Consider the following 23,093-nt stretch of genomic DNA (forward strand, 5'->3'; position numbering starts at 1 on the left):
AGCTCTGTCTCCGGCAGCGGCCTCTCAGGCGCTGAGGCACAAGAGCCATTAGGAGCCCAAAGAGCAAGCACATGGCCAGGGCTGCCCTAGCAGACACTAGGACACAAGGGCCCTCACACGCACAAAGAGAAGCCATGCGCCTAGCCCTGCCTTATCGGCACTGAGGCAGAAGTGGGCTCCCAACTGGAATCCCCAGCCAGATGAGCAGCACTGGCCTAGCAGGCCATGAGGCACAAGTGACCTCCCTGCCACCTGAGCAGCATGGGCCTTGCAGGCACTGTGCGAGAGGAGACCTGAATGCCAGAAAGAGCAAACCTATGCTCAGCTCAGCTTCCGCAGGCACTGAGGCACAAGTGAGCTGGCAAGCACAAAGAGAAAGCATGCTCCGCTTGCCAGGCAGCTCTTCTCAGTTTCCCTGAGGTCACTAGTGCCTGATGCCCTAAAAGGCCGGTGCTGCTGCCAGGGCTGCCCATGTGGCTGTGAGGTCACTTGTTGCTCAGTGCCTGATAGGCCAGTGCTGGCCGTCTGGCTGGGCATTCCTCTTGGGAGCTCCCTTCTGCCTCAGTGCCTGGGGCGGCAGGACTGGGCGCATGCTTTCTCTTGGTGCTTGTGAGGTCGCTCGTGTGTCAGTGCCTGCAAGGGCCGGCCTGGCCATGTGCTTGCTCTTTGGGCTCGCAGTGTCTGCTTAGCCTCAGGGCCTGAGAGAGAGCAGCGCTGGGGACAGAGCTGCTGTTTGTGCTTGTGCGGGCACTGGAGTCTCCTTGTGTGCTAGAGCCCTGTTAGGCCCATGGCTCTTGGTGTGGCTTTTGAGCTCAGCTGCGCCCCACTGCCTCATTGGCCAGTGCTGCTCACCTGGCTACTCTTTGTGCTCTTGAGAAGGTTGGTGTGGCAGAGGCGGAGAGCCAAGTGCTGGTCCTGGGGCTGCTCTTTGGGTAGGTGAGGTCACTGGTGCCTCAGTGCCTGATGGGCTGAGCTGACTAAGCTCAAAAGCAAAAGCAGCAGCCATAGTCCTTACGGTGGTCTAGCACACCAGGAGACACGAGTGCCTTCCCAAGCACAAAGAGCAGCTCTGTCTCCAGCAGCGGCCTCTCAGGCGCTGAGGCACAAGAGCCATTAGGAGCCCAAAGAGCAAGCACATGGCCAGGGCTGCCCTAGCAGACACTAGGACACAAGGGCCCTCACACGCACAAAGAGCAGCCATGCGCCTAGCCCTGCCTTATCGGCACTGAGGCAGAAGTGGGCTCCCAACTGGAATCCCCAGCCAGATGACCAGCACTGGCCTAGCAGGCACTGAGGCACAAGTGACCTCACTGCCACCTGAGCAGCACGGGCCTTGCAGGCACTGTGCGAGAGGAGACCTGAATGCCAGAAAGAGCAAACCTATGCTCAGCTCACCTTCCGCAGGCACTGAGGCACAAGTGAGCTGGCAAGCTCAAAGAGAAAGCATGCTCCGCTTGCCAGGCAGCTCCTCTCAGTTTCCCTGAGGTCACTAGTTCCATATGCCCTAAAAGGCCGGTGCTGCTGCCAGGGCTGCCCATGTGGCTGTGAGGTCACTTGTTGCTCAGTGCCTGATGGGCCAGTGCTGGCCATCTGGCTGGCGATTCCTCTTGGGAGCTCCCTTCTGCCTCAGTGCCTGGGGCGGCAGGACTGGGCGCATGCTTTCTCTTGGTGCTTGTGAGGTCGCTCGTGTGTCAGCGCCTGCTAGGGCCGGCCTGGCCATGTGCTTGCTCTTTGGGCTCGCAGTGTCTGCTTAGCCTCAGGGCCTGAGAGAGCAGCGCTGGGGACAGAGCTGCTGTTTGTGCTTGTGCGGGCACTGGAGTCTCCTTGTGTACTAGAGCCCTGTTAGGCCCATGGCTCTTGGTTTGGCTTTTGAGCTCAGCTGCGCCCCACTGCCTCATTGGCCAGTGCTGCTCACCTGGCTACTCCTTGTGCTCTTGAGAACATTGGTGTGGCAGAGCCGGAGAGCCAAGTGCTGGTCATGGGGCTTCTCTTTGGGTAGGTGAGGTCACTGGTGCCTCAGTGCCTGATGGGCTGAGCTGAGCTGACTGAGCTCAAAAGCAAAAGCAGCAGCCATAGTCCTTACGGTGGTCTAGCACACCAGGAGACGCGAGTGCCTTCCCAAGCACAAAGAGCAGCTCTGTCTCCGGCAGCGGCCTCTCAGGCGCTGAGGCACAAGAGCCATTAGGAGCCCAAAGAGCAAGCACATGGCCAGGGCTGCCCTAGCAGACACTAGGACACAAGGGCCCTCACACGCACAAAGAGAAGCCATGCGCCTAGCCCTGCCTTATCGGCACTGAGGCAGAAGTGGGCTCCCAACTGGAATCCCCAGCCAGATGAGCAGCACTGGCCTAGCAGGCCATGAGGCACAAGTGACCTCCCTGCCACCTGAGCAGCACGGGCCTTGCAGGCACTGTGCGAGAGGAGACCTGAATGCCAGAAAGAGCAAACCTATGCTCAGCTCAGCTTCCGCAGGCACTGAGGCACAAGTGAGCTGGCAAGCACAAAGAGAAAGCATGCTCCGCTTGCCAGGCAGCTCTTCTCAGTTTCCCTGAGGTCACTAGTGCCTGATGCCCTAAAAGGCCGGTGCTGCTGCCAGGGCTGCCCATGTGGCTGTGAGGTCACTTGTTGCTCAGTGCCTGCTAGGCCAGTGCTGGCCGTCTGGCTGGGCATTCCTCTTGGGAGCTCCCTTCTGCCTCAGTGCCTGGTGCGGCAGGACTGGGCGCATGCTTTCTCTTGGTGCTTGTGAGGTCGCTCGTGTGTCAGCGCCTGCTAGGGCCGGCCTGGCCATGTGCTTGCTCTTTGGGCTCGCAGTGTCTGCTTAGCCTCAGGGCCTGAGAGAGAGCAGCGCTGGGGACAGAGCTGCTGTTTGTGCTTGTGCGGGCACTGGAGTCTCCTTGTGTGCTAGAGCCCTGTTAGGCCCATGGCTCTTGGTGTGGCTTTTGAGCTCAGCTGCGCCCCACTGCCTCATTGGCCAGTGCTGCTCACCTGGCTACTCTTTGTGCTCTTGAGAAGGTTGGTGTGGCAGAGCCGGAGAGCCAAGTGCTGGTCCTGGGGCTGCTCTTTGGGTAGGTGAGGTCACTGGTGCCTCAGTGCCTGATGGGCTGAGCTGACTAAGCTCAAAAGCAAAAGCAGCAGCCATAGTCCTTACGGTGGTCTAGCACACCAGGAGACGCGAGTGCCTTCCCAAGCACAAAGAGCAGCTCTGTCTCCAGCAGCGGCCTCTCAGGCGCTGAGGCACAAGAGCCATTAGGAGCCCAAAGAGCAAGCACATGGCCAGGGCTGCCCTAGCAGACACTAGGACACAAGGGCCCTCACACGCACAAAGAGCAGCCATGCGCCTAGCCCTGCCTTATCGGCACTGAGGCAGAAGTGGGCTCCCAACTGGAATCCCCAGGCAGATGACCAGCACTGGCCTAGCAGGCACTGAGGCACAAGTGACCTCACTGCCACCTGAGCAGCACGGGCCTTGCAGGCACTGTGCGAGAGGAGACCTGAATGCCAGAAAGAGCAAACCTATGCTCAGCTCAGCTTCCGCAGGCACTGAGGCACAAGTGAGCTGGCAAGCTCAAAGAGAAAGCATGCTCCGCTTGCCAGGCAGCTCCTCTCAGTTTCCCTGAGGTCACTAGTGCCTGATGCCCTAAAAGGCCGGTGCTGCTGCCAGGGCTGCCCATGTGGCTGTGAGGTCACTTGTTCCTCAGTGCCTGATGGGCCAGTGCTGGCCATCTGGCTGGGGATTCCTCTTGGGAGCTCCCTTCTGCCTCAGTGCCTGGGGCGGCAGGACTGGGCGCATGCTTTCTCTTGGTGCTTGTGAGGTCGCTCGTGTGTCAGCACCTGCTAGGGCCGGCCTGGCCATGTGCTTGCTCTTTGGGCTCGCAGTGTCTGCTTAGCCTCAGGGCCTGAGAGAGAGCAGCGCTGGGGACAGAGCTGCTGTTTGTGCTTGTGCGGGCACTGGAGTCTCCTTGTGTGCTAGAGCCCTGTTAGGCCCATGGCTCTTGGTTTGGCTTTTGAGCTCAGCTGCGCCCCACTGCCTCATTGGCCAGTGCTGCTCACCTGGCTACTCTTTGTGCTCTTGAGAAGGTTGGTGTGGCAGAGCCGGAGAGCCAAGTGCTGGTCATGGGGCTGCTCTTTGGGTAGGTGAGGTCACTGGTGCCTCAGTGCCTGATGGGCTGAGCTGAGCTGACTAAGCTCAAAAGCAAAAGCAGCAGCCATAGTCCTTACGGTGGTCTAGCACACCAGGAGACTCGAGTGCCTTCCCAAGCACAAACAGCAGCTCTGTCTCCAGCAGCGGCCTCTCAGGCGCTGAGGCACAAGAGCCATTAGGAGCCCAAAGAGCAAGCACATGGCCAGGGCTGCCCTAGCAGACACTAGGACACAAGGGCCCTCACACGCACAAAGAGAAGCCATGCGCCTAGCCCTGCCTTATCGGCACTGAGGCAGAAGTGGGCTCCCAACTGGAATCCCCAGGCAGATGACCAGCACGGGCCTAGCAGGCACTGAGGCACAAGTGACCTCCCTGCCACCTGAGCAGCACGGGCCTTGCAGGCACTGTGCGAGAGGAGACCTGAATGCCAGAAAGAGCAAACCTATGCTCAGCTCAGCTTCGTCAGGCACTGAGGCACAAGTGAGCTGGCAAGCTCAAAGAGAAAGCATGCTCCGCTTGCCAGGCAGCTCTTCTCAGTTTCCCTGAGGTCACTAGTGCCTGATGCCCTAAAAGGCCGGTGCTGCTGCCAGGGCTGCCCATGTGGCTGTGAGCTCACTTGTTCCTCAGTGCCTGCTAGGCCAGTGCTGGCCATCTGGCTGGGGATTCCTCTTGGGAGTTCCCTTCTGCCTCAGTGCCTGGTGAGGCAGGACTGGGCGCATGCTTTCTCTTGGTGCTTGTGAGGTCGCTCGTGTGTCAGCGCCTGCTAGGGCCGGCCTGGCCATGTGCTTGCTCTTTGGGCTCGCAGTGTCTGCTTAGCCTCAGGGCCTGAGAGAGAGCAGCGCTGGGGACAGAGCTGCTGTTTGTGCTTGTGCGGGCACTTGAATCTCCTTGTGTGCTAGAGCCCTGTCAGGCCCATGGCTCTTGGTTTGGCTTTTGAGCTCAGCTGCGCCCCACTGCCTCATTGGCCAGTGCTGCTCACCTGGCTACTCCTTGTGCTCTTGAGAACATTGGTGTGGCAGAGCCGGAGAGCCAAGTGCTGGTCATGGGGCTGCTCTTTGGGTAGGTGAGGTCACTGGTGCCTCAGTGCCTGATGGGCTGAGCTGAGCTGACTGAGCTCAAAAGCAAAAGCAGCAGCCATAGTCCTTACGGTGGTCTAGCACACCAGGAGACTCGAGTGCCTTCCCAAGCACAAACAGCAGCTCTGTCTCCGGCAGCGGCCTCTCAGGCGCTGAGGCACAAGAGCCATTAGGAGCCCAAAGAGCAAGCACATGGCCAGGGCTGCCCTAGCAGACACTAGGACTCAAGGGCCCTCACACGCACAAAGAGAAGCCATGCGCCTAGCCCTGCCTTATCGGCACTGAGGCAGAAGTGGGCTCCCAACTGGAATCCCCAGCCAGATGACCAGCACTGGCCTAGCAGGCACTGAGGCACAAGTGACCTCCCTGCCACCTGAGCAGCACGGGCCTTGCAGGCACTGTGCGAGAGGAGACCTGCATGCCAGAAAGAGCAAACCTATGCTCAGCTTCGTCAGGCACTGAGGCACAAGTGAGCTGGCAAGCTCAAAGAGAAAGCATGCTCCGCTTGCCAGGCAGCTCTTCTCAGTTTCCCTGAGGTCACTAGTTCCATATGCCCTAAAAGGCCGGTGCTGCTGCCAGGGCTGCCCATGTGGCTGTGAGGTCACTTGTTGCTCAGTGCCTGATAGGCCAGTGCTGGCCGTCTGGCTGGGCATTCCTCTTGGGAGCTCCCTTCTGCCTCAGTGCCTGGTGCGGCAGGACTGGGCGCATGCTTTCTCTTGGTGCTTGTGAGGTCGCTCGTGTGTCAGCACCTGCTAGGGCCGGCCTGGCAATATGCTTGCTCTTTGGGCTCGCAGTGTCTGCTTAGCCTCAGGGCCTGAGAGAGAGCAGCGCTGGGGACAGAGCTGCTGTTTGTGCTTGTGCGGGCACTTGAGTCTCCTTGTGTGCCTAGAGCCCTGTTAGGCCCATGGCTCTTGGTGTGGCTTTTGAGCTCAGCTGCGCCCCACTGCCTCATTGGCCAGTGCTGCTCACCTGGCTACTCTTTGTGCTCTTGAGAAGGTTGGTGTGGCAGAGCCGGAGAGCCAAGTGCTGGTCATGGGGCTGCTCTTTGGGTAGGTGAGGTCACTGGTGCCTCAGTGCCTGATGGGCTGAGCTGAGATGACTGAGCTCAAAAGCAAAAGCAGCAGCCATAGTCCTTACGGTGGTCTAGCACACCAGGAGACGCGAGTGCCTTCCCAAGCACAAAGAGCAGCTCTGTCTCCAGCAGCGGCCTCTCAGGCGCTGAGGCACAAGAGCCATTAGGAGCCCAAAGAGCAAGCACATGGCCAGGGCTGCCCTAGCAGACACTAGGACTCAAGTGCCCTCACACGCACAAAGAGAAGCCATGCGCCTAGCCCTGCCTTATCGGCACTGAGGCAGAAGTGGGCTCCCAACTGGAATCCCCAGCCAGATGAGCAGCACTGGCCTAGCAGGCCATGAGGCACCAGTGACCTCCCTGCCACCTGAGCAGCACGGGCCTTGCAGGCACTGTGCGAGAGGAGACCTGCATGCCAGAAAGAGCAAACCTATGCTCAGCTTCGTCAGGCACTGAGGCACAAGTGAGCTGGCAAGCTCAAAGAGAAAGCATGCTCCGCTTGCCAGGCAGCTCCTCTCAGTTTCCCTGAGGTCACTAGTTCCATACGCCCTAAAAGGCCGGTGCTGCTGCCAGGGCTGCCCATGTGGCTGTGAGGTCACTTGTTGCTCAGTGCCTGCTAGGCCAGTGCTGGCCGTCTGGCTGGGGATTCCTGTTGGGAGCTCCCTTCTGCCTCAGTGCCTGGTGAGGCAGGACTGGGCGCATGCTTTCTCTTGGTGCTTGTGCAGTCGCTCGTGTGTCAGCGCCTGCTAGGGCCGGCCTGGCCATGTGCTTGCTCTTTGGGCTCGCAGTGTCTGCTTAGCCTCAGGGCCTGAGAGAGAGCAGCGCTGGGGACAGAGCTGCTGTTTGTGCTTGTGCGGGCACTGGAGTCTCCTTGTGTGCTAGAGCCCTGTTAGGCCCATGGCTCTTGGTGTGGCTTTTGAGCTCAGCTGCGCCCCACTGCCTCATTGGCCAGTGCTGCTCACCTGGCTACTCTTTGTGCTCTTGAGAACATTGGTGTGGCAGAGCCCGAGAGCCAAGTGCTGGTCATGGGGCTGCTCTTTGGGTAGGTGAGGTCACTGGTGCCTCAGTGCCTGATGGGCTGAGCTGAGATGACTGAGCTCAAAAGCAAAAGCAGCAGCCATAGTCCTTACGGTGGTCTAGCACACCAGGAGACGCGAGTGCCTTCCCAAGCACAAAGAGCAGCTCTGTCTCCAGCAGCGGCCTCTCAGGCGCTGAGGCACAAGAGCCATTAGGAGCCCAAAGAGCAAGCACATGGCCAGGGCTGCCCTAGCAGACACTAGGACACAAGGGCCCTCACACGCACAAAGAGCAGCCATGCGCCTAGCCCTGCCTTATCGGCACTGAGGCAGAAATGACCTCACTGCCACATGAGCAGCACGGGCCTTGCAGGCACTGTGCGAGAGGAGACCTGAATGCCAGAAAGAGCAAACCTATGCTCAGCTCAGCTTCGTCAGGCACTGAGGCACAAGTGAGCTGGCAAGCTCAAAGAGAAAGCATGCTCCGCTTGCCAGGCAGCTCTTCTCAGTTTCCCTGAGGTCACTAGTTCCATATGCCCTAAAAGGCCGGTGCTGCTGCCAGGGCTGCCCATGTGGCTGTGAGGTCACTTGTTGCTCAGTGCCTGATAGGCCAGTGCTGGCCGTCTGGCTGGGCATTCCTCTTGGGAGCTCCCTTCTGCCTCAGTGCCTGGTGCGGCAGGACTGGGCGCATGCTTTCTCTTGGTGCTTGTGAGGTCGCTCGTGTGTCAGCGCCTGCTAGGGCCGGCCTGGCCATGTGCTTGCTCTTTGGGCTCGCAGTGTCTGCTTAGCCTCAGGGCCTGAGAGAGAGCAGCGCTGGGGACAGAGCTGCTGTTTGTGCTTGTGCGGGCACTGGAGTCTCCTTGTGTGCTAGAGCCCTGTTAGGCCCATGGCTCTTGGTTTGGCTTTTGAGCTCAGCTGCGCCCCACTGCCTCATTGGCCAGTGCTGCTCACCTGGCTACTCTTTGTGCTCTTGAGAAGGTTGGTGTGGCAGAGCCGGAGAGCCAAGTGCTGGTCATGGGGCTGCTCTTTGGGTAGGTGAGGTCACTGGTGCCTCAGTGCCTGATGGGCTGAGCTGAGCTGACTAAGCTCAAAAGCAAAAGCAGCAGCCATAGTCCTTACGGTGGTCTAGCACACCAGGAGACGCGAGTGCCTTCCCAAGCACAAAGAGCAGCTCTGTCTCCGGCAGCGGCCTCTCAGGCGCTGAGGCACAAGAGCCATTAGGAGCCCAAAGAGCAAGCACATGGCCAGGGCTGCCCTAGCAGACACTAGGACACAAGGGCCCTCACACGCACAAAGAGCAGCCATGCGCCTAGCCCTGCCTTATCGGCACTGAGGCAGAAGTGGGCTCCCAACTGGAATCCCCAGCCAGATGACCAGCACTGGCCTAGCAGGCACTGAGGCACAAGTGACCTCCCTGCCACCTGAGCAGCACGGGCCTTGCAGGCACTGTGCGAGAGGAGACCTGAATGCCAGAAAGAGCAAACCTCTGCTCAGCTCAGCTTCCGCAGGCACTGAGGCACAAGTGAGCTGGCAAGCACAAAGAGAAAGCATGCTCCGCTTGCCAGGCAGCTCTTCTCAGTTTCCCTGAGGTCACTAGTGCCTGATGCCCTAAAAGGCCGGTGCTGCTGCCAGGGCTGCCCATGTGGCTGTGAGGTCACTTGTTGCTCAGTGCCTGCTAGGCCAGTGCTGGCCGTCTGGCTGGGCATTCCTCTTGGGAGCTCCCTTCTGCCTCAGTGCCTGGTGCGGCAGGACTGGGCGCATGCTTTCTCTTGGTGCTTGTGAGGTCGCTCGTGTGTCAGCGCCTGCTAGGGCCGGCCTGGCCATGTGCTTGCTCTTTGGGCTCGCAGTGTCTGCTTAGCCTCAGGGCCTGAGAGAGAGCAGCGCTGGGGACAGAGCTGCTGTTTGTGCTTGTGCGGGCACTGGAGTCTCCTTGTGTGCTAGAGCCCTGTTAGGCCCATGGCTCTTGGTGTGGCTTTTGAGCTCAGCTGCGCCCCACTGCCTCATTGGCCAGTGCTGCTCACCTGGCTACTCTTTGTGCTCTTGAGAAGGTTGGTGTGGCAGAGCCCGAGAGCCAAGTGCTGCTCATGGGGCTGCTCTTTGGGTAGGTGAGGTCACTGGTGCCTCAGTGCCTGATGGGCTGAGCTGAGCTGACTAAGCTCAAAAGCAAAAGCAGCAGCCATAGTCCTTACGGTGGTCTAGCACACCAGGAGACGCGAGTGCCTTCCCAAGCACAAAGAGCAGCTCTGTCTCCAGCAGCGGCCTCTCAGGCGCTGAGGCACAAGAGCCATTAGGAGCCCAAAGAGCAAGCACATGGCCAGGGCTGCCCTAGCAGACACTAGGACACAAGGGCCCTCACACGCACAAAGAGAAGCCATGCGCCTAGCCCTGCCTTATCGGCACTGAGGCAGAAGTGGGCTCCCAAATGGAATCCCCAGGCAGATGAGCAGCACTGGCCTAGCAGGCACTGAGGCACAAGTGACCTCACAGCCACCTGAGCAGCACGGGCCTTGCAGGCACTGTGCGAGAGGAGACCTGCATGCCAGAAAGAGCAAACCTATGCTCAGCTCACCTTCCGCAGGCACTGAGGCACAAGTGAGCTGGCAAGCTCAAAGAGAAAGCATGCTCCGCTTGCCAGGCAGCTCTTCTCAGTTTCCCTGAGGTCACTAGTGCCTGATGCCCTAAAAGGCCGGTGCTGCTGCCAGGGCTGCGCATGTGGCTGTGAGCTCACTTGTTCCTCAGTGCCTGCTAGGCCAGTGCTGGCCGTCTGGCTGGGGATTCCTGTTGGGAGCTCCCTTCTGCCTCAGTGCCTGGTGTGGCAGGACTGGGCGCATGCTTTCTCTTGGTGCTTGTGCGGTCACTCGTGTGTCAGCGCCTGCTAGGGCAGCCCTGGCCATGTGCTTGCTCTTTGGGCTCGCAGTGTCTGCTTAGCCTCAGGGCCTGAGAGAGAGCAGCGCTGGGGACAGAGCTGCTGTTTGTGCTTGTGCGGGCACTTGAGTCTCCTTGTGTGCTAGAGCCCTGTCAGGCCCATGGCTCTTGGTTTGGCTTTTGAGCTCAGCTGCGCCCCACTGCCTCATTGGCCAGTGCTGCTCACCTGGCTACTCCTTGTGCTCTTGAGAACATTGGTGTGGCAGAGCCAGAGAGCCAAGTGCTGGTCATGGGGCTGCTCTTTGGGTAGGTGAGGTCACTGGTGCCTCAGTGCCTGATGGGCTGAGCTGAGCTGACTGAGCTCAAAAGCAAAAGCAGCAGCCATAGTCCTTACGGTGGTCTAGCACACCAGGAGACGCGAGTGCCTTCCCAAGCACAAAGAGCAGCTCTGTCTCCAGCAGCGGCCTCTCAGGCGCTGAGGCACAAGAGCCATTAGGAGCCCAAAGAGCAAGCACATGGCCAGGGCTGCCCTAGCAGACACTAGGACACAAGGGCCCTCACACGCACAAAGAGAAGCCATGCGCCTAGCCCTGCCTTATCGGCACTGAGGCAGAAGTGGGCTCCCAACTGGAATCCCCAGCCAGATGACCAGCACTGGCCTAGCAGGCACTGAGGCACCAGTGACCTCCCTGCCACCTGAGCAGCACGGGCCTTGCAGGCACTGTGCGAGAGGAGACCTGCATGCCAGAAAGAGCAAACCTATGCTCAGCTTCGTCAGGCACTGAGGCACAAGTGAGCTGGCAAGCTCAAAGAGAAAGCATGCTCCGCTTGCCAGGCAGCTCTTCTCAGTTTCCCTGAGGTCACTAGTGCCTGATGCCCTAAAAGGCCGGTGCTGCTGCCAGGGCTGCCCATGTGGCTGTGAGGTCACTTGTTGCTCAGTGCCTGATGGGCCAGTGCTGGCCGTCTGGCTGGGCATTGCTGTTGGGAGCTCCCTTCTGCCTCAGTGCCTGGGGCGGCAGGACTGGGCGCATGCTTGCTCTTGGTGCTTGTGAGGTCGCTCGTGTGTCAGCGCCTGCTAGGGCCGGCCTGGCCATGTGCTTGCTCTTTGGGCTCGCAGTGTCTGCTTAGCCTCAGGGCCTGAGAGAGCAGCGCTGGGGACAGAGCTGCTGTTTGTGCTTGTGCGGGCACTGGAGTCTCCTTGTGTACTAGAGCCCTGTTAGGCCCATGGCTCTTGGTTTGGCTTTTGAGCTCAGCTGCGCCCCACTGCCTCATTGGCCAGTGCTGCTCACCTGGCTACTCTTTGTGCTCTTGAGAAGGTTGGTGTGGCAGAGCCGGAGAGCCAAGTGCTGGTCATGGGGCTGCTCTTTGGGTAGGTGAGGTCACTGGTGCCTCAGTGCCTGATGGGCTGAGCTGACTAAGCGCAAAAGCAAAAGCAGCAGCCATAGTCCTTACGCTGGTCTAGCACACCAGGAGACTCGAGTGCCTTCCCAAGCACAAAGAGCAGCTCTGTCTCCAGCAGCGGCCTCTCAGGCGCTGAGGCACAAGAGCCATTAGGAGCCCAAAGAGCAAGCACATGGCCAGGGCTGCCCTAGCAGACACTAGGACACAAGGGCCCTCACACGCACAAAGAGCAGCCATGCGCCTAGCCCTGCCTTATCGGCACTGAGGCAGAAGTGACCTCACTGCCACATGAGCAGCACGGGCCTTGCAGGCACTGTGCGAGAGGAGACCTGAATGCCAGAAAGAGCAAACCTATGCTCAGCTCAGCTTCGTCAGGCACTGAGGCACAAGTGAGCTGGCAAGCTCAAAGAGAAAGCATGCTCCGCTTGCCAGGCAGCTCTTCTCAGTTTCCCTGAGGTCACTAGTTCCATATGCCCTAAAAGGCCGGTGCTGCTGCCAGGGCTGCCCATGTGGCTGTGAGGTCACTTGTTGCTCAGTGCCTGATAGGCCAGTGCTGGCCGTCTGGCTGGGCATTCCTCTTGGGAGCTCCCTTCTGCCTCAGTGCCTGGGGCGGCAGGACTGGGCGCATGCTTTCTCTTGGTGCTTGTGCGGTCGCTCGTGTGTCAGCGCCTGCTAGGGCCGGCCTGGCCATGTGCTTGCTCTTTGGGCTCGCAGTGTCTGCTTAGCCTCAGGGCCTGAGAGAGAGCAGCGCTGGGGACAGAGCTGCTGTTTGTGCTTGTGCGGGCACTTGAGTCTCCTTGTGTGCTAGAGCCCTGTTAGGCCCATGGCTCTTGGTTTGGCTTTTGATCTCAGCTGCGCCCCACTGCCTCATTGGCCAGTGCTGCTCACCTGGCTACTCTTTGTGCTCTTGAGAAGGTTGGTGTGGCAGAGCCGGAGAGCCAAGTGCTGGTCATGGGGCTGCTCTTTGGGTAGGTGAGGTCACTGGTGCCTCAGTGCCTGATGGGCTGAGCTGAGCTGACTAAGCTCAAAAGCAAAAGCAGCAGCCATAGTCCTTACGGTGGTCTAGCACACCAGGAGACGCGAGTGCCTTCCCAAGCACAAAGAGCAGCTCTGTCTCCAGCAGCGGCCTCTCAGGCGCTGAGGCACAAGAGCCATTAGGAGCCCAAAGAGCAAGCACATGGCCAGGGCTGCCCTAGCAGACACTAGGACACAAGGGCCCTCACACGCACAAAGACCAGCCATGCGCCTAGCCCTGCCTTATCGGCACTGAGGCAGAAGTGGGCTCCCAACTGGAATCCCCAGCCAGATGACCAGCACTGGCCTAGCAGGCACTGAGGCACAAGTGACCTCCCTGCCACCTGAGCAGCACGGGCCTTGCAGGCACTGTGCGAGAGGAGACCTGAATGCCAGAAAGAGCAAACCTATGCTCAGCTCAGCTTCCGCAGGCACTGAGGCACAAGTGAGCTGGCAAGCACAAAGAGAAAGCATGCTCCGCTTGCCAGGCAGCTCTTCTCAGTTTCCCTGAGGTCACTAGTGCCTGATGCCCTAAAAGGCCGGTGCTGCTGCCAGGGCTGCGCATGTGGCTGTGAGGTCACTTGTTGCTCAGTGCCTGCTAGGCCAGTGCTGGCCGTCTGGCTGGGGATTCCTCTTGGGAGCTCCCTTCTGCCTCAGTGCCTGGTGCGGCAGGACTGGGCGCATGCTTTCTCTTGGTGCTTGTGAGGTCGCTCGTGTGTCAGCGCCTGCTAGGGCCGGCCTGGCCATGTGCTTGCTCTTTGGGCTCGCAGTGTCTGCTTAGCCTCAGGGCCTGAGAGAGAGCAGCGCTGGGGACAGAGCTGCTGTTTGTGCTTGTGCGGGCACTGGAGTCTCCTTGTGTGCTAGAGCCCTGTTAGGCCCATGGCTCTTGGTTTGGCTTTTGAGCTCAGCTGCGCCCCACTGCCTCATTGGCCAGTGCTGCTCACCTGGCTACTCTTTGTGCTCTTGAGAACATTGGTGTGGCAGAGCCGGAGAGCCAAGTGCTGCTCATGGGGCTGCTCTTTGGGTAGGTGAGGTCACTGGTGCCTCAGTGCCTGATGGGCTGAGCTGACTAAGCGCAAAAGCAAAAGCAGCAGCCATAGTCCTTACGGTGGTCTAGCACACCAGGAGACGCGAGTGCCTTCCCAAGCACAAAGAGCAGCTCTGTCTCCAGCAGCGGCCTCTCAGGCGCTGAGGCACAAGAGCCATTAGGAGCCCAAAGAGCAAGCACATGGCCAGGGCTGCCCTAGCAGACACTAGGACACAAGGGCCCTCACACGCACAAAGAGCAGCCATGCGCCTAGCCCTGCCTTATCGGCACTGAGGCAGAAGTGACCTCACTGCCACATGAGCAGCACGGGCCTTGCAGGCACTGTGCGAGAGGAGACCTGAATGCCAGAAAGAGCAAACCTATGCTCAGCTCAGCTTCGTCAGGCACTGAGGCACAAGTGAGCTGGCAAGCTCAAAGAGAAAGCATGCTCCGCTTGCCAGGCAGCTCTTCTCAGTTTCCCTGAGGTCACTAGTTCCATATGCCCTAAAAGGCCGGTGCTGCTGCCAGGGCTGCCCATGTGGCTGTGAGGTCACTTGTTGCTCAGTGCCTGCTAGGCCAGTGCTGGCCGTCTGGCTGGGCATTCCTGTTGGGAGCTCCCTTCTGCCTCAGTGCCTGGTGCGGCAGGACTGGGCGCATGCTTTCTCTTGGTGCTTGTGAGGTCGCTCGTGTGTCAGCGCCTGCTAGGGCCGGCCTGGCCATGTGCTTGCTCTTTGGGCTCGCAGTGTCTGCTTAGCCTCAGGGCCTGAGAGAGAGCAGCGCTGGGGACAGAGCTGCTGTTTGTGCTTGTGCGGGCACTGGAGTCTCCTTGTGTGCTAGAGCCCTGTTAGGCCCATGGCTCTTGGTTTGGCTTTTGAGCTCAGCTGCGCCCCACTGCCTCATTGGCCAGTGCTGCTCACCTGGCTACTCTTTGTGCTCTTGAGAAGGTTGGTGTGGCAGAGCCGGAGAGCCAAGTGCTGGTCATGGGGCTGCTCTTTGGGTAGGTGAGGTCACTGGTGCCTCAGTGCCTGATGGGCTGAGCTGAGCTGACTAAGCTCAAAAGCAAAAGCAGCAGCCATAGTCCTTACGGTGGTCTAGCACACCAGGAGACGCGAGTGCCTTCCCAAGCACAAAGAGCAGCTCTGTCTCCGGCAGCGGCCTCTCAGGCGCTGAGGCACAAGAGCCATTAGGAGCCCAAAGAGCAAGCACATGGCCAGGGCTGCCCTAGCAGACACTAGGACACAAGGGCCCTCACACGCACAAAGAGCAGCCATGCGCCTAGCCCTGCCTTATCGGCACTGAGGCAGAAGTGGGCTCCCAACTGGAATCCCCAGCCAGATGAGCAGCACTGGCCTAGCAGGCACTGAGGCACAAGTGACCTCCCTGCCACCTGAGCAGCACGGGCCTTGCAGGCACTGTGCGAGAGGAGACCTGAATGCCAGAAAGAGCAAACCTATGCTCAGCTCAGCTTCCGCAGGCACTGAGGCACAAGTGAGCTGGCAAGCACAAAGAGAAAGCATGCTCCGCTTGCCAGGCAGCTCTTCTCAGTTTCCCTGAGGTCACTAGTGCCTGATGCCCTAAAAGGCCGGTGCTGCTGCCAGGGCTGCCCATGTGGCTGTGAGGTCACTTGTTGCTCAGTGCCTGCTAGGCCAGTGCTGGCCGTCTGGCTGGGCATTCCTCTTGGGAGCTCCCTTCTGCCTCAGTGCCTGGGGCGGCAGGACTGGGCGCATGCTTTCTCTTGGTGCTTGTGAGGTCGCTCGTGTGTCAGCGCCTGCTAGGGCCGGCCTGGCCATGTGCTTGCTCTTTGGGCTCGCAGTGTCTGCTTAGCCTCAGGGCCTGAGAGAGAGCAGCGCTGGGGACAGAGCTGCTGTTTGTGCTTGTGCGGGCACTGGAGTCTCCTTGTGTGCTAGAGCCCTGTTAGGCCCATGGCTCTTGGTGTGGCTTTTGAGCTCAGCTGCGCCCCACTGCCTCATTGGCCAGTGCTGCTCACCTGGCTACTCTTTGTGCTCTTGAGAAGGTTGGTGTGGCAGAGCCGGAGAGCCAAGTGCTGGTCATGGGGCTGCTCTTTGGGTAGGTGAGGTCACTGGTGCCTCAGTGCCTGATGGGCTGAGCTGAGCTGACTAAGCTCAAAAGCAAAAGCAGCAGCCATAGTCCTTACGGTGGTCTAGCACACCAGGAGACGCGAGTGCCTTCCCAAGCACAAAGAGCAGCTCTGTCTCCAGCAGCGGCCTCTCGGGCGCTGAGGCACAAGAGCCATTAGGAGCCCAAAGAGCAAGCACATGGCCAGGGCTGCCCTAGCAGACACTAGGACACAAGGGCCCTCACACGCACAAAGAGAAGCCATGCGCCTAGCCCTGCCTTATCGGCACTGAGGCAGAAGTGGGCTCCCAAATGGAATCCCCAGGCAGATGACCAGCACTGGCCTAGCAGGCACTGAGGCACAAGTGACCTCACAGCCACCTGAGCAGCACGGGCCTTGCAGGCACTGTGCGAGAGGAGACCTGCATGCCAGAAAGAGCAAACCTATGCTCAGCTCACCTTCCGCAGGCACTGAGGCACAAGTGAGCTGGCAAGCTCAAAGAGAAAGCATGCTCCGCTTGCCAGGCAGCTCCTCTCAGTTTCCCTGAGGTCACTAGTGCCTGATGCCCTAAAAGGCCGGTGCTGCTGCCAGGGCTGCGCATGTGGCTGTGAGCTCACTTGTTCCTCAGTGCCTGATAGGCCAGTGCTGGCCGTCTGGCTGGGGATTCCTGTTGGGAGCTCCCTTCTGCCTCAGTGCCTGGTGTGGCAGGACTGGGCGCATGCTTTCTCTTGGTGCTTGTGCGGTCACTCGTGTGTCAGCGCCTGCTAGGGCCGGCCTGGCCATGTGCTTGCTCTTTGGGCTCGCAGTGTCTGCTTAGCCTCAGGGCCTGAGAGAGAGCAGCGCTGGGGACAGAGCTGCTGTTTGTGCTTGTGCGGGCACTGGAGTCTCCTTGTGTGCTAGAGCCCTGTTAGGCCCATGGCTCTTGGTTTGGCTTTTGAGCTCAGCTGCGCCCCACTGCCTCATTGGCCAGTGCTGCTCACCTGGCTACTCCTTGTGCTCTTGAGAACATTGGTGTGGCAGAGCCAGAGAGCCAAGTGCTGGTCATGGGGCTGCTCTTTGGGTAGGTGAGGTCACTGGTGCCTCAGTGCCTGATGGGCTGAGCTGAGCTGACTGAGCTCAAAAGCAAAAGCAGCAGCCATAGTCCTTACGGTGGTCTAGCACACCAGGAGACGCGAGTGCCTTCCCAAGCACAAAGAGCAGCTCTGTCTCCAGCAGCGGCCTCTCAGGCGCTGAGGCACAAGAGCCATTAGGAGCCCAAAGAGCAAGCACATGGCCAGGGCTGCCCTAGCAGACACTAGGACACAAGGGCCCTCACACGCACAAAGAGAAGCCATGCGCCTAGCCCTGCCTTATCGGCACTGAGGCAGAAGTGGGCTCCCAACTGGAATCCCCAGCCAGATGACCAGCACTGGCCTAGCAGGCACTGAGGCACCAGTGACCTCCCTGCCACCTGAGCAGCACGGGCCTTGCAGGCACTGTGCGAGAGGAGACCTGAATGCCAGAAAGAGCAAACCTATGCTCAGCTCAGCTTCGTCAGGCACTGAGGCACAAGTGACCTGGCAAGCTCAAAGAGAAAGCATGCTCCGCTTGCCAGGCAGCTCTTCTCAGTTTCCCTGAGGTCACTAGTGCCTGATGCCCTAAAAGGCCGGTGCTGCTGCCAGGGCTGCCCATGTGGCTGTGAGGTCACTTGTTGCTCAGTGCCTGCTAGGCCAGTGCTGGCCGTCTGGCTGGGCATTCCTCTTGGGAGCTCCCTTCTGCCTCAGTGCCTGGGGCGGCAGGACTGGGCGCATGCTTTCTCTTGGTGCTTGTGCGGTCGCTCGTGTGTCAGCGCCTGCTAGGGCCGGCCTGGCCATGTGCTTGCTCTTTGGGCTCGCAGTGTCTGCTTAGCCTCAGGGCCTGAGAGAGAGCAGCGCTGGGGACAGAGCTGCTGTTTGTGCTTGTGCGGGCACTGGAGTCTCCTTGTGTGCTAGAGCCCTGTTAGGCCCATGGCTCTTGGTGTGGCTTTTGAGCTCAGCTGCGCCCCACTGCCTCATTGGCCAGTGCTGCTCACCTGGCTACTCTTTGTGCTCTTGAGAACATTGGTGTGGCAGAGCCGGAGAGCCAAGTGCTGGTCCTGGGGCTGCTCTTTGGGTAGGTGAGGTCACTGGTGCCTCAGTGCCTGATGGGCTGAGCTGAGCTGACTAAGCTCAAAAGCAAAAGCAGCAGCCATAGTCCTTACGGTGGTCTAGCACACCAGGAGACTCGAGTGCCTTCCCAAGCACAAAGAGCAGCTCTGTCTCCAGCAGCGGCCTCTCAGGCGCTGAGGCACAAGAGCCATTAGGAGCCCAAAGAGCAAGCACATGGCCAGGGCTGCCCTAGCAGACACTAGGACACAAGGGCCCTCACACGCACAAAGAGAAGCCATGCGCCTAGCCCTGCCTTATCGGCACTGAGGCAGAAGTGGGCTCCCAACTGGAATCCCCAGGCAGATGAGCAGCACGGGCCTAGCAGGCACTGAGGCACAAGTGACCTCCCTGCCACCTGAGCAGCACGGGCCTTGCAGGCACTGTGCGAGAGGAGACCTGAATGCCAGAAAGAGCAAACCTATGCTCAGCTCAGCTTCGTCAGGCACTGAGGCACAAGTGAGCTGGCAAGCTCAAAGAGAAAGCATGCTCCGCTTGCCAGGCAGCTCTTCTCAGTTTCCCTGAGGTCACTAGTGCCTGATGCCCTAAAAGGCCGGTGCTGCTGCCAGGGCTGCCCATGTGGCTGTGAGGTCACTTGTTGCTCAGTGCCTGATGGGCCAGTGCTGGCCGTCTGGCTGGGCATTCCTCTTGGGAGCTCCCTTCTGCCTAAGTGCCTGGGGCGGCAGGACTGGGCGCATGCTTGCTCTTGGTGCTTGTGAGGTCACTTGTGTGTCAGCGCCTGCTAGGGCAGCCCTGGCCATGTGCTTGCTCTTTGGGCTCGCAGTGTCTGCTTAGCCTCAGGGCCTGAGAGAGAGCAGCGCTGGGGACAGAGCTGCTGTTTGTGCTTGTGCGGGCACTGGAGTCTCCTTGTGTGCTAGAGCCCTGTTAGGCCCATGGCTCTTGGTGTGGCTTTTGAGCTCAGCTGCGCCCCACTGCCTCATTGGCCAGTGCTGCTCACCTGGCTACTCTTTGTGCTCTTGAGAAGGTTGGTGTGGCAGAGCCGGAGAGCCAAGTGCTGGTCATGGGGCTGCTCTTTGGGTAGGTGAGGTCACTGGTGCCTCAGTGCCTGATGGGCTGAGCTGAGCTGACTAAGCTCAAAAGCAAAAGCAGCAGCCATAGTCCTTACGGTGGTCTAGCACACCAGGAGACGCGAGTGCCTTCCCAAGCACAACGAGCAGCTCTGTCTCCGGCAGCGGCCTCTCGGGCGCTGAGGCACAAGAGCCATTAGGAGCCCAAAGAGCAAGCACATGGCCAGGGCTGCCCTAGCAGACACTAGGACACAAGGGCCCTCACACGCACAAAGAGAAGCCATGCGCCTAGCCCTGCCTTATCGGCACTGAGGCAGAAGTGGGCTCCCAAATGGAATCCCCAGGCAGATGAGCAGCACTGGCCTAGCAGGCACTGAGGCACAAGTGACCTCACAGCCACCTGAGCAGCACGGGCCTTGCAGGCACTGTGCGAGAGGAGACCTGCATGCCAGAAAGAGCAAACCTATGCTCAGCTCACCTTCCGCAGGCACTGAGGCACAAGTGAGCTGGCAAGCTCAAAGAGAAAGCATGCTCCGCTTGCCAGGCAGCTCTTCTCAGTTTCCCTGAGGTCACTAGTGCCTGATGCCCTAAAAGGCCGGTGCTGCTGCCAGGGCTGCCCATGTGGCTGTGAGCTCACTTGTTCCTCAGTGCCTGATAGGCCAGTGCTGGCCGTCTGGCTGGGCATTCCTCTTGGGAGCTCCCTTCTGCCTCAGTGCCTGGTGAGGCAGGACTAGGCGCATGCATTCTCTTGGTGCTTGTGCGGTCACTCGTGTGTCAGCGCCTGCTAGGGCAGCCCTGGCCATGTGCTTGCTCTTTGGGCTCGCAGTGTCTGCTTAGCCTCAGGGCCTGAGAGAGAGCAGCGCTGGGGACAGAGCTGCTGTTTGTGCTTGTGCGGGCACTTGAGTCTCCTTGTGTGCTAGAGCCCTGTTAGGCCCATGGCTCTTGGTTTGGCTTTTGAGCTCAGCTGCGCCCCACTGCCTCATTGACCAGTGCTGCTCACCTGGCTACTCTTTGGGCTCTTGAGAAGGTTGGTGTGGCAGAGCCGGAGAGCCAAGTGCTGGTCATGGGGCTGCTCTTTGGGTAGGTGAGGTCACTGGTGCCTCAGTGCCTGATGGGCTGAGCTGAGCTGACTGAGCTCAAAAGCAAAAGCAGCAGCCATAGTCCTTACGGTGGTCTAGCACACCAGGAGACACGAGTGCCTTCCCAAGCACAAAGAGCAGCTCTGTCTCCAGCAGCGGCCTCTCAGGCGCTGAGGCACAAGAGCCATTAGGAGCCCAAAGAGCAAGCACATGGCCAGGGCTGCCCTAGCAGACACTAGGACACAAGGGCCCTCACACGCACAAAGAGAAGCCATGCGCCTAGCCCTGCCTTATCGGCACTGAGGCAGAAGTGGGCTCCCAACTGGAATCCCCAGGCAGATGAGCAGCACGGGCCTAGCAGGCACTGAGGCACAAGTGACCTCCCTGCCACCTGAGCAGCACGGGCCTTGCAGGCACTGTGCGAGAGGAGACCTGCATGCCAGAAAGAGCAAACCTATGCTCAGCTCACCTTCCGCAGGCACTGAGGCACAAGTGAGCTGGCAAGCTCAAAGAGAAAGCATGCTCCGCTTGCCAGGCAGCTCCTCTCAGTTTCCCTGAGGTCACTAGTTCCATATGCCCTAAAAGGCCGGTGCTGCTGCCAGGGCTGCCCATGTGGCTGTGAGGTCACTTGTTCCTCAGTGCCTGCTAGGCCAGTGCTGGCCGTCTGGCTGGGCATTGCTGTTGGGAGCTCCCTTCTGCCTCAGTGCCTGGGGCGGCAGGACTGGGCGCATGCTTTCTCTTGGTGCTTGTGAGGTCGCTCGTGTGTCAGCGCCTGCTAGGGCAGCCCTGGCCATGTGCTTGCTCTTTGGGCTTGCAGTGTCTCCTTAGCCTCAGGGCCTGAGAGAGCAGCGCTGGGGACAGAGCTGCTGTTTGTGCTTGTGCGGGCACTTGAGTCTCCTTGTGTACTAGAGCCCTGTTAGGCCCATGGCTCTTGGTGTGGCTTTTGAGCTCAGCTGCGCCCCACTGCCTCATTGGCCAGTGCTGCTCACCTGGCTACTCTTTGTGCTCTTGAGAACATTGGTGTGGCAGAGCCGGAGAGCCAAGTGCTGGTCATGGGGCTGCTCTTTGGGTAGGTGAGGTCACTGGTGCCTCAGTGCCTGATGGGCTGAGCTGAGCTGACTAAGCTCAAAAGCAAAAGCAGCAGCCATAGTCCTTACGGTGGTCTAGCACACCAGGAGACTCGAGTGCCTTCCCAAGCACAAGCAGCAGCTCTGTCTCCGGCAGCGGCCTCTCAGGCGCTGAGGCACAAGAGCCATTAGGAGCCCAAAGAGCAAGCACATGGCCAGGGCTGCCCTAGCAGACACTAGGACACAAGGGCCCTCACACGCACAAAGAGAAGCCATGCGCCTAGCCCTGCCTTATCGGCACTGAGGCAGAAGTGGGCTCCCAACTGGAATCCCCAGCCAGATGACCAGCACTGGCCTAGCAGGCACTGAGGCACAAGTGACCTCACAGCCACCTGAGCAGCACGGGCCTTGCAGGCACTGTGCGAGAGGAGACCTGCATGCCAGAAAGAGCAAACCTATGCTCAGCTCAGCTTCGTCAGGCACTGAGGCACAAGTGAGCTGGCAAGCTCAAAGAGAAAGCATGCTCCGCTTGCCAGGCAGCTCTTCTCAGTTTCCCTGAGGTCACTAGTGCCTGATGCCCTAAAAGGCCGGTGCTGCTGCCAGGGCTGCCCATGTGGCTGTGAGGTCACTTGTTGCTCAGTGCCTGATGGGCCAGTGCTGGCCGTCTGGCTGGGCATTCCTCTTGGGAGCTCCCTTCTGCCTAAGTGCCTGGGGCGGCAGGACTGGGCGCATGCTTGCTCTTGGTGCTTGTGAGGTCACTTGTGTGTCAGCGCCTGCTAGGGCCGCCCTGGCCATGTGCTTGCTCTTTGGGCTCGCAGTGTCTCCTTAGCCTCAGGGCCTGAGAGAGAGCAGCGCTGGGGACAGAGCTGCTGTTTGTGCTTGTGCGGGCACTGGAGTCTCCTTGTGTGCTAGAGCCCTGTTAGGCCCATGGCTCTTGGTTTGGCTTTTGAGCTCAGCTGCGCCCCACTGCCTCATTGGCCAGTGCTGCTCACCTGGCTACTCTTTGTGCTCTTGAGAACATTGGTGTGGCAGAGCCCGAGAGCCAAGTGCTGGTCATGGGGCTGCTCTTTGGGTAGGTGAGGTCACTGGTGCCTCAGTGCCTGATGGGCTGAGCTGAGCTGACTAAGCTCAAAAGCAAAAGCAGCAGCCATAGTCCTTACGGTGGTCTAGCACACCAGGAGACACGAGTGCCTTCCCAAGCACAAAGAGCAGCTCTGTCTCCAGCAGCGGCCTCTCAGGCGCTGAGGCACAAGAGCCATTAGGAGCCCAAAGAGCAAGCACATGGCCAGGGCTGCCCTAGCAGACACTAGGACACAAGGGCCCTCACACGCACAAAGAGAAGCCATGCGCCTAGCCCTGCCTTATCGGCACTGAGGCAGAAGTGGGCTCCCAACTGGAATCCCCAGGCAGATGAGCAGCACTGGCCTAGCAGGCACTGAGGCACAAGTGACCTCACAGCCACCTGAGCAGCATGGGCCTTGCAGGCACTGTGGGAGAGGAGACCTGAATGCCAGAAAGAGCAAACCTATGCTCAGCTTCGTCAGGCACTGAGGCACAAGTGAGCTGGCAAGCTCAAAGAGAAAGCATGCTCCGCTTGCCAGGCAGCTCCTCTCAGTTTCCCTGAGGTCACTAGTGCCTGATGCCCTAAAAGGCCGGTGCTGCTGCCAGGGCTGCCCATGTGGCTGTGAGGTCACTTGTTGCTCAGTGCCTGATGGGCCAGTGCTGGCCGTCTGGCTGGGCATTCCTGTTGGGAGCTCCCTTCTGCCTCAGTGCCTGGGGCGGCAGGACTGGGCGCAGGCTTGCTCTTGGTGCTTGTGAGGCCACTTGTGTGTCAGCGCCTGCTAGGGCAGCCCTGGCCATGTGCTTGCTCTTTGGGCTTGCAGTGTCTCCTTAGCCTCAGGGCCTGAGAGAGAGCAGCGCTGGGGACAGAGCTGCTGTTTGTGCTTGTGCGGGCACTGGAGTCTCCTTGTGTGCTAGAGCCCTGTTAGGCCCATGGCTCTTGGTGTGGCTTTTGAGCTCAGCTGCGCCCCACTGCCTCATTGGCCAGTGCTGCTCACCTGGCTACTCC

This window comes from Dromaius novaehollandiae, chromosome 5 (assembly GCF_036370855.1).
Source record: "Dromaius novaehollandiae isolate bDroNov1 chromosome 5, bDroNov1.hap1, whole genome shotgun sequence".
Lineage (NCBI taxonomy): Eukaryota > Metazoa > Chordata > Aves > Casuariiformes > Dromaiidae > Dromaius > Dromaius novaehollandiae.